The sequence below is a fragment of the Heliconius melpomene genome, unplaced genomic scaffold (assembly GCF_056956725.1).
Source record: "Heliconius melpomene rosina isolate 202511_hmr_F unplaced genomic scaffold, ASM5695672v1 ptg000071l, whole genome shotgun sequence".
NCBI classification, from domain to species: Eukaryota; Metazoa; Arthropoda; class Insecta; order Lepidoptera; family Nymphalidae; genus Heliconius; species Heliconius melpomene.
In genome coordinates this window covers 1,197-12,464 of record NW_028181892.1, presented here as the reverse complement: position 1 = coordinate 12,464, position 11,268 = coordinate 1,197, and the positions used below count along the sequence as shown (strand labels likewise).

At 18.0% G+C, this 11,268-nt stretch overlaps 1 pseudogene across 1 annotated transcript; it reads left to right on the top strand.

The window, feature by feature from the left end:
* Window positions 1–325: 325 nt before the first annotated feature.
* LOC146526347 (cytochrome c oxidase subunit 1 pseudogene) lies at window positions 326–11,013 on the top strand (annotated as a pseudogene). The gene is made up of 2 exons (XR_014879424.1): window positions 326–382; window positions 8,740–11,013. The product of XR_014879424.1 is annotated as a cytochrome c oxidase subunit 1 pseudogene (transcript).
* The last annotated feature ends 255 nt before the right edge of the window (window positions 11,014–11,268 follow it).

Here is an 11,268-nt window from a genome sequence, read left to right as displayed (position 1 = left end):
AAAATGATGATAAATATCATATTTTTGACTCCACAAATCAATATTTTTATTAAATTATTTAAGTAAAATCAAATTATTCTATAATCAATTTTTATAACTAAAATATTTAATGGTAATCAGTGCAATATTAATATTAAATATTCTCGAGAAGTTCCTCTATAAAATCTATAAATTCTTATATTATACTTTCCATGTTGAGTAAAAGAATATAAGTATAATCTATATCCAGCTCTAAAAAAAGAAATTATTATAAGTATAATTATTCTTCACCAAGATCATCTAACTAATCTATTAATTAAACTAATTTCTCCTATTAAATTTAATGATGGAGGAGCTGCTATATTTGAAGATATTAATAAAAATCATCACAATCTTATTGAAGGTATAAAATTTATTATCCCTTTATTAATAAATATTCTTCGTCTATTTAATCGTTCATAATTAATATTAGATAAACAAAATATTCCAGAAGAACATAATCCATGACCAATTATTAAAATATAAGAACCTAAAAATCCTCAATAATTTATTGTTATCAATCCCCCAATTACTAATCTTATATGAGCTACAGAAGAATAAGCAATTAAAGATTTTATATCAATTTGACAAAAACATTTTAATCTAATAAAAAATCCTCCAATTAATCTTATTACTACTCAAATATATCTTCATCTTAAATTTATTTTTTGTAAAATTATTAATATTCGTAATAATCCATATCCCCCTAACTTTAATATAATTGCAGCTAAAATTATTGAGCCAGAAATAGGAGCTTCAACATGAGCTTTTGGTAATCATAAATGAACAAAATATATAGGTATTTTTACTAAAAAAGCAAAAATTAATCTTAAATATAATATAATTAAATTATAATCATAAAATTTTATTATATATATAATTATAAAATTTATTTCCTTATAAATATAAAAAATTCCTATTAATAAAGGCAAAGAAGCAAATAATGTATAAAATAAAAGATATATACCAGCTTGAATTCGCTCAGGTTGATACCCTCATCCAATAATTAATATTAAAGTAGGAATTAATCTTCCCTCAAAAAATAAATAAAATAAAAATAAATTTATAGTTCTAAAAGTTAAATATAATATTAATATTAAAAAAATAATATTAAATAAAAATAAATTTTTAAAAAAATTATTTTTATTTAATCTTTCTCTAGCTATAATTATTAAAAATGTAATTCAGATTCTTAATAAAATTAACCCATATGAAATTATGTCACAACCTAATATATAACTTAAATTAAAAAAATTTATAATAGAAACTCTTATATTTATAAATATAAACATTATAAATATAAATATAAACTGAACCATTCAAAATATATTATATTTTAAACATATTGGTATTATAAAAATTATTATTATTAAATATTTTATCATTAAATTAAATTAAAACTTTGAAAATAATCATTCCCATGAGTTCGAATTATTGAAACTAAAATTGATAAACCTAAAGCCCCTTCACAAACTGAAAAAACTAAAAAAACCATTAACATATATATATTATAATCAACTATTATTAAATATAATAATATAAAAAAAAAAATTCTTAAAACAATAAATTCTAATCTTATTAAAACAATTAATAAATGTTTTTGTTTTGAAACAAAAATTATATTTCCAATAAAAAATATAATAATAATTAAACTTATATTTATCATTTGTTTTTATAGTTTAAAAAAAAACTTTGGTCTTGTAAACCAAAAATAAGATTTTTCTTTAAAAACTTCAAAGAAAAAGATTATCTTTATCTATAATCTCCAAAATTATTATTTTTAAAAAAACTATTCTTTGAAATTATAAAAATTTTTTTATCTAATTTAATTATATTTATTTCTTTTTTTATATTTTTTACTAATAACCCTTTATCAATAGGATTATTTATTTTAATTCAAACTTTATTAACTTGTATTTTATCTGGAATAATAATCAATACTTATTGATTCTCATATATTTTATTCTTAATTTTTTTAGGAGGTTTATTAGTTCTATTCATTTATGTTTCAAGAATTGCTTCTAATGAATTATTTAAAATTTCAATCTTTAATAAAATTTTTATAATATTAGGAATTATTTTTTTATTTATATTATCATTTTATTTTAAAAATAATTTATTTTGAATAAATTTATATTTTAATGATGAAATATTAAATTTTTTTAATTTATTTATATTTTCAAATAATGAATATAATTTTAATTTAACAAAATTATATAATGAACAAACTTATTTTTTAATAATAATATTAATTATTTATCTATTTATTACTCTTATTGCAGTAGTAAAAATTACAAATATTTTTTTTGGACCTTTACGTTCAATTATATAATTTTAATTACTAATGATAAATTTATTTAAACCAATTCGAAAAATTCATCCTATTATAAAAATTATTAATGGATCTTTAATTGATTTACCTTCTCCATCTAATATTTCTTCATGATGAAATTTTGGATCTTTATTAGCTTTATGTTTAATAATTCAAATTATTACAGGATTATTTTTAACTATATATTACTCAGCAAATATTGATATTTCTTTTTATAGAGTAAATTATATTTGTCGAAATGTTAACTATGGGTGATTAATTCGTACTTTACATGCTAATGGAGCATCTTTTTTTTTTATTTGTATTTATTTACATATTGGACGAGGAATTTATTATGAATCTTTCAATTTAAAATTAACTTGACTAGTGGGAGTAATTATTTTATTTTTACTAATAGCTACAGCTTTTATAGGTTATGTTTTACCTTGAGGTCAAATATCTTTTTGAGGGGCTACAGTAATTACTAATTTATTATCTGCAATTCCATATTTAGGAAATATATTAGTAAATTGAATTTGAGGAGGATTTGCTGTTGATAATGCAACTTTAACTCGATTTTATACATTTCATTTCTTATTTCCATTTATTATTTTAATATTAACTATAATTCATTTATTATTTCTTCACCAAACTGGATCTAATAACCCTTTAGGAATTAATAGAAATTTAGATAAAATTCCATTTCACCCATTTTTTACTTTTAAAGATTTAATTGGATTTATTGTATTAATTTTTTTTTTATCTTTATTAACTTTAACAAATCCATATTTATTAGGAGATCCTGATAATTTTATTCCAGCTAATCCTTTAATTACCCCAATTCATATTCAACCAGAATGATATTTTTTATTTGCTTATGCAATTTTACGATCAATCCCTAATAAATTAGGAGGTGTAATTGCTTTAGTTTTATCCATTTTAATTTTAATTATTCTACCATTTACTTTTAATAAAAAAATTCAAGGTATTCAATTCTATCCTTTAAATCAAATTTTATTTTGATTTTTAATTATTACTATTATTTTATTAACTTGAATTGGATCACGACCAGTAGAAATACCTTATATTATTACAGGACAAATTTTAACTTTAATTTATTTTTCTTATTTTATTATTAACCCAATTTTAAATAAATTTTGAGATAAATTAATTTTTTACTAATTAATGAGCTTGTTTAAGCATTTGTTTTGAAAACTTAAGAAAGAATAAATATTCTATTAATTTATACTAAATTTATTTTATTAATTTAATAATATTTTTAAACCTAAAAAAAATAATAAATAATTTAAAGAAATAGGTAAATATCTTTTTCAACATAAATATATTAATTTATCATAACGATAACGAGGTAAAGTACCACGAACTCAAATAAAAAAAAAAGAAATAAATACTAACTTCAAATAAAATAATAAATTTAATTCATAACCTCCTATATTAAAAATAATAAATAATATTCTTATAAATAAAATTCTTGAATATTCAGCTAAAAAAATTAAAGCAAATCCCCCTCTTCTATATTCAATATTAAATCCTGAAACTAATTCTCTTTCCCCTTCTGCAAAATCAAATGGAGTTCGATTAGTTTCAGCTAATATCGAAGAAAATAAACATAATCTTAATGGAATTATTATAAAAATAAATCAATTTAAAAATTGATATTCTCTAAATTTAATTAAATTTAAATCTATAATTATAATAATTCTTGATATTAAAATTAAAGATAATCTAACTTCATAAGAAATTGTCTGAGCAACTGCTCGTAAACCTCCTAATAACGAATAATTTCTATTTGAAGATCAACCAGCAATTAATAAAGTATAAACCCCAACTCTTGTGCAAGATAAAAAAAATAATAAACCTAAATTAAACATAATTATATTAAATAAATAGGGAATCACTATTCAAATAATTAATGATAATATAAATCTAATAATAGGAGAAAAATAATAAGAAAAATAATTTGAATAATTTAAATATACTTGTTCTTTTGAAAATAATTTAATAGCATCAGAAAAAGGTTGTAAAATTCCTATAATTCCTAATTTATTAGGTCCTTTACGAATTTGAATATATCCTAAAACTTTTCGTTCTAATAAAGTTAAAAAAGCAACCCCAATTAAAACCCCAATTAATAAAAATAAACCCCCAATTATAATATTAATAACATCAATTATTATCAATACTATCTATATAATAAATTATATAAATGAATTCTAAAATCATTACATTTTTCTGCCAAAATAGTTTATATAAATATTAATAATATTCTTAAAATTAAATTATTTATAATATTTGATCCTTTCGTACTAAAATATTTTTTTTTTATTAAAAGATAGAAACCAACCTGGCTCACACCGGTTTGAACTCAGATCATGTAAGATTTTAATGATCGAACAGATCAAAATTTTAAACTTTTGCATTTAAATTTTATCTTAATCCAACATCGAGGTCGCAACCTTTTTTTTTTATTTGTACTAAAAAAAAAAATTACGCTGTTATCCCTAAGGTAATTTTTTCTTATAATCATAATTTATGGATCATTTATTCAATTATTTATGTTTATTTTTTAAAAAAAAGTTATTTTAATTTTTCTATCACCCCAATAAAATAATTACAATTATTTAAATTTATTATTATATATTAAATATTAAAAAATTATAATTATAAAACTCTATAGGGTCTTCTCGTCTTTTTAAATTATTTTAACTTTTTAATAAAAAAATTAATTTCAATTTTTAATTTAGAGACAGTTTATATTTCATCAAATCTTTCATACAAGTCTTCAATTAAAAGACTAATTATTATGCTACCTTTGTACAGTCAATATACTGCAGCCCTTTAATTTTTAAATCAGTGGGCAGATTAGACTTTAAATTATTAATCAAAAAGACATGTTTTTGATAAACAAGTGAATATAAAAATTTGCCGAATTCCTTTAAATTAATTTTAATTTAAATTTAATATGTAAAAATTTAATATACTAATTTTATCATTATTTCTAATTTTTTTCTGTTATAAATTATATTTTTATAAAAATTTAAATATAATTTTAAATTTTATTTTTTCTTTTTAAAATTTTTTATAATAAATTTTATTTTATAAACAATATAAATTTTAAAAATTTTAAATTTAATTTAATATATATATATATATATATATATATATATATATATATTATAAAAATTTAAATTAAAGCTTATCCCTTAATATATTTAATTTTAAAAATTTTTTAATTAAATAAAAAATTAAAAAATATTTTAAATTTAAAATTAAATTTTTTTCTAAAAAAACTAGATATATTTAAAAACGATTAACATTTCATTTCAAATTAATTATTTAAAATAATTATTCAACATTAAATTTTTTAATTAATTAACTCTTTTAAATTCGAGATTTTTTTAACTAATAAATATTTTTTAATAAACTCTGATACACAAGATACAATAATTAAAATTTACTTTTTAATTAATTAATTTTTCAAATTTATTTCAAATTTCTTTTTCAATACTATTTTATTATAAATAATTATATTTTTTCTCTAAAAAATACTTTAACATCCCCCAATATTAAAAATTTTTTTATTAAATATAATTTTTTTAATTTTTCCCCTCAAATTAATTATTTATTATAATATCTTTTCAATGTAAATGAAATACTTTATTCAAGCTCTAATTTGATCATTCTAGAAACACTTTCCAGTACCTCTACTTTGTTACGACTTATTTCAATTTTTAAATGAAAGTGACGGGCAATATGTACATATTTCAATTATTAATCATTTTAACAAACTAATTAAAATTACATTTAAATCCACCTTCAATTTTATATTAAAAAATTTATTTTCGTTTAAATAAATTTATTGTAATCCATCTTAATCTTAATTATAATCTGCATCTTGATCTGAATTAATTTATATTTAAAATTTTAAAATATTATTTTTATATAAAAATATTTTTTTAACAATGATATACAAAATTTTTTATTAAGTAAATTTATTCGTGGATTATCAATTACTAGACAGATTCCTCTAAATGAACTAAAATACCGCCATTTTATTTAAGTTTCAATATTTATTATTTACTATTTTAGTATTTAAAATTAAATTTTTAATAATAGGGTATCTAATCCTAGTTTATAATAAAATTTACTAAATCATAATTTTTATATAAATTTTAATTAAATTAAAATTTCACCTTATAATTTAATATTTTTTAAAATAATATTATTATTTATTATTTACTGAATTAATTTAATTTAACTTTTGTTTAACCGCAACTGCTGGCACAAAATTAGTTATTAATTTTTTTATTACTAAATCTTAATTTCTTAAATTTTTAATATTAATTACTACAAAACATTATTAATTATTTTTAAAATAATTAAAATTATTCACTAAAATTTATATGTAAAATAAATTAAAAATAAATTATTTAAAATATAAAATTTTATCTATTATTATAAAATTTTATATAGAATTTTTTTTTTTTTTTTTATAAATTAAATTTTTAATTGTATATATTTATATATATATAATAATAAATTTAATTAATATATATATATAAATTAACATTAATTATTAAATTTTTAATATTTCTATTTCTCCTATTTTTATAATATCCATATTGAAAATTAAAATATATAATAAACAATTATTAATTAATTAAAAAAAAAAATATTATAAATATAATATTAATTAAATAATAATTTATTAATTTTAAAAGTAATAATATATTAAATTATTTAATATAATATTTAAATTAATAATTAATAAATTAATTTATATATATATATATATTTATAAATACACACGTATATATTTGAATATCTTTTATTTTTTTTTTATTTAAATATAAATTTTATTTAACTATATATATTAACCATATTTAATATTTTTTATATTAAATATTATAAAATTTAAAAATAAGCTAAAATAAGCTTTTGGGTTCATACCCCAAATATAAAGGAAATCCCTTTTTTTTAAAAATAAAGTGCCTGATAAAAGGATTATTCTGATAGGATAAATTATGTAATTTTTTACCTTTATTATATTTTATAGAATTAAACTATATCTAATAATTTCAAAAATTATTGTGCATCTTACACTAAAATATAATTTTTATATAGTGAATTTAAATTCGTCTTTAGAATATTTTATTCTTATTTTTTATTTTATTAATTAATAATTCAAATAAAATATTTTTCTTATTTATTTTATTTTTCAGAACTATAATTTCTATTTCATCAAATTCATGATTAGGATGTTGAATTGGTTTAGAAATTAATTTACTTAGATTTATCCCCTTAATCTCTTCCCCCAATAATTTATTAAATTCAGAAGCTTCCTTAAAATATTTTCTAACCCAATCTATTGCATCAATTAATTTTTTATTTTCTATTTTATTAAATTTATTTTTTATAAAAATATTTATTAATGATTTTTTATCGATTATTATAAATTCCGCAATATTAATAAAAATAGGTTCTGTTCCTTTTCATTTTTGATTTCCTAATATTATAGAAGGATTATCATGATTTAATAGATTTATTTTAATAACATGACAAAAAATTTCACCAATAATTTTATTATCTTATAATATAAATTTTAATTTTTTAATTTTTATTATAATTTTTAATGTTATAATTGGAGCTATAGGAAGATTTAATCAAACTTCTTTACGTAAATTAATAGCTTTTTCTTCAATTAATAACATTGGTTGATTAATTTCAGCTTTATTAATTAGAGAAAATTTATGATTAATATATTTTTTATTTTATTCAATATTTTTATTTATTTCATGTTTTTTATTTTATATTACCAATATTTTTTATATAAATCAATTATTTAATTTTAATTATAATTTCTTAATTAAATTTTCAATTATAATTAATTTTTTATCATTAGGAGGATTACCTCCATTTTTAGGATTTTTTCCTAAATGAATTATTATTAATTTTTTAATTAATAATAATCTTATTATTATTAATTTTTTTTTTATTATAAGTAGATTAGTAATATTATTTATTTATATTCGAATTATTTACTTTTCATTTATATTTTTTTCTTTAAAATTAAAATGAATTAAAATTTTTATTAAAAATAATTTATTTTTTTTAATTTATTTTTTTAATTTTCTTTCTTTATTAGGTATAATTATTAGAACTTTATTTTTTATTTAATTTAAGGTTTTAAGTTAAATAAACTAATAATCTTCAAAATTATTTATAAAGAAATTCTTTAAGCCTTAAATTAATTTATCAAGTTTTAATAATTTTATTATACCTTAAAATTTGCAATTTTAAATCATATTTGAATATAAAACTTAATAAAAGAGAAATTTCTCGTTAATAAATTTACAATTTATCGCTTATATACTCAGCCATTTTATTAGCGAAAATGACTTTTTTCAACAAATCATAAAGATATTGGAACTTTATATTTTATTTTTGGAATTTGAGCAGGAATAGTTGGAACATCTCTTAGTATTTTAATTCGAATAGAATTAGGAAATCCAGGATCATTAATTGGAGATGATCAAATTTATAATACTATTGTTACAGCTCATGCTTTTATTATAATTTTTTTTATAGTTATACCTATTATAATCGGGGGATTTGGAAATTGACTAGTTCCATTAATATTAGGAGCTCCTGATATAGCTTTCCCCCGAATAAATAATATAAGATTTTGACTTTTACCTCCATCATTAATTTTATTAATTTCAAGAAGAATTGTAGAAAATGGAGCAGGGACAGGATGAACTGTTTACCCCCCTTTATCATCTAATATTGCTCATGGAGGTTCCTCTGTTGATTTAGCTATCTTTTCTTTACATTTAGCTGGAATTTCCTCAATTTTAGGAGCAATTAATTTTATTACAACTATTATTAATATACGAATTAATAATATATCATTCGATCAATTACCCTTATTTGTTTGAGCCGTAGGTATTACAGCTTTATTATTACTTTTATCTTTACCAGTTTTAGCTGGAGCTATCACTATATTATTAACTGATCGAAATTTAAATACATCATTTTTTGATCCTGCAGGAGGAGGTGATCCTATTTTATATCAACATTTATTTTGATTTTTTGGACATCCTGAAGTATATATTTTAATTTTACCCGGATTTGGAATAATTTCTCATATTATTTCTCAAGAAAGTGGAAAAAAGGAAACTTTTGGATGTTTAGGAATAATTTATGCTATAATAGCAATTGGATTGCTAGGATTTATTGTATGAGCTCATCATATATTTACAGTAGGAATAGATATTGATACTCGAGCATATTTTACTTCAGCTACTATAATCATTGCAGTTCCAACTGGAATTAAAATTTTTAGTTGATTGGCAACTTTACATGGAACACAAATTAATTATAGTCCTTCAATATTATGAAGTTTAGGATTTATTTTCTTATTCACAGTAGGAGGATTAACAGGTGTAGTTTTAGCTAATTCCTCAATTGATATTACTCTTCATGATACTTATTATGTAGTAGCCCATTTTCATTATGTTTTATCTATAGGAGCTGTATTCGCTATTCTAGGAGGTTTTGTTCATTGATATTCCCTATTTACCGGATTATTATTAAATCCCTATTTATTAAAAATTCAATTTATTTCCATATTTATTGGTGTTAATTTAACATTTTTTCCTCAACATTTTTTAGGATTAGCTGGTATACCCCGTCGTTATTCTGATTATCCAGATAATTTTATATCATGAAATATTATTTCTTCATTTGGTTCATATATTTCATTATTTTCCATAATTTTAATTATTATTATTATTTGAGAATCAATAATTAACCAACGAATAATTCTATTTTCATTAAATATACCATCCTCTATTGAATGATATCAAAATTTACCTCCTTCTGAACATTCTTATAATGAACTTCCTATTTTAAGAAATTTCTAATATGGCAGATTATATGTAATGGATTTAAACCCCATTTATAAAGGAATATCCTTTTTTTAGAAATGGCAACCTGATCTAATTTAAATTATCAAAATAGAGCTTCCCCATTAATAGAACAAATTATTTTTTTCCATGACCATACATTAATTATTTTAATTATAATTACAATTTTAGTAGCATATTTAATAATAAATTTATTTTTCAATAATTATATTAATCGATTTTTATTAGAAAGTCAAATAATTGAATTAATTTGAACTATTTTACCAGCTATTACTTTAATTTTTATTGCACTTCCATCATTACGATTATTATATCTTTTAGATGAACTTAATAATCCTTTAATTACATTAAAATCAATTGGACATCAATGATATTGAAGATATGAATATTCTGATTTTAATAATATTGAATTTGATTCATATATAATTCAATCTAATGAAAATTTAAATAATTTTCGACTTTTAGATGTTGATAATCGTATTATTTTACCTATAAATAATCAAATTCGTATTTTAGTTACAGCTACAGACGTAATTCACTCGTGAACAATTCCGTCATTAGGAGTAAAAATTGACGCTAATCCAGGACGATTAAATCAAACTAGATTTTTTATTAATCGTCCTGGAATTTATTATGGTCAATGTTCTGAAATTTGTGGAGCAAATCATAGTTTTATACCTATTGTTATTGAAAGAATCCCTATAAAAAACTTTATTAATTGAATTAATAATTATTCATTAGATGACTGAAAGCAAGTACTGGTCTCTTAAACCATTTTATAGTAAATTAGCATTTACTTCTAATGATAAAGAATTAGTTAATAAATAACATAAATATGTCAAATTTAAATTATTACTTTTTGTAATATTCTTTTATTCCTCAAATAATACCTATCAATTGAATAATTTCATTATTATTTTTTATTTCTATTTTTATTAGTTTTATAATTATAAATTATTTTATTTTTAATTATAAAAATAATTTTAATTT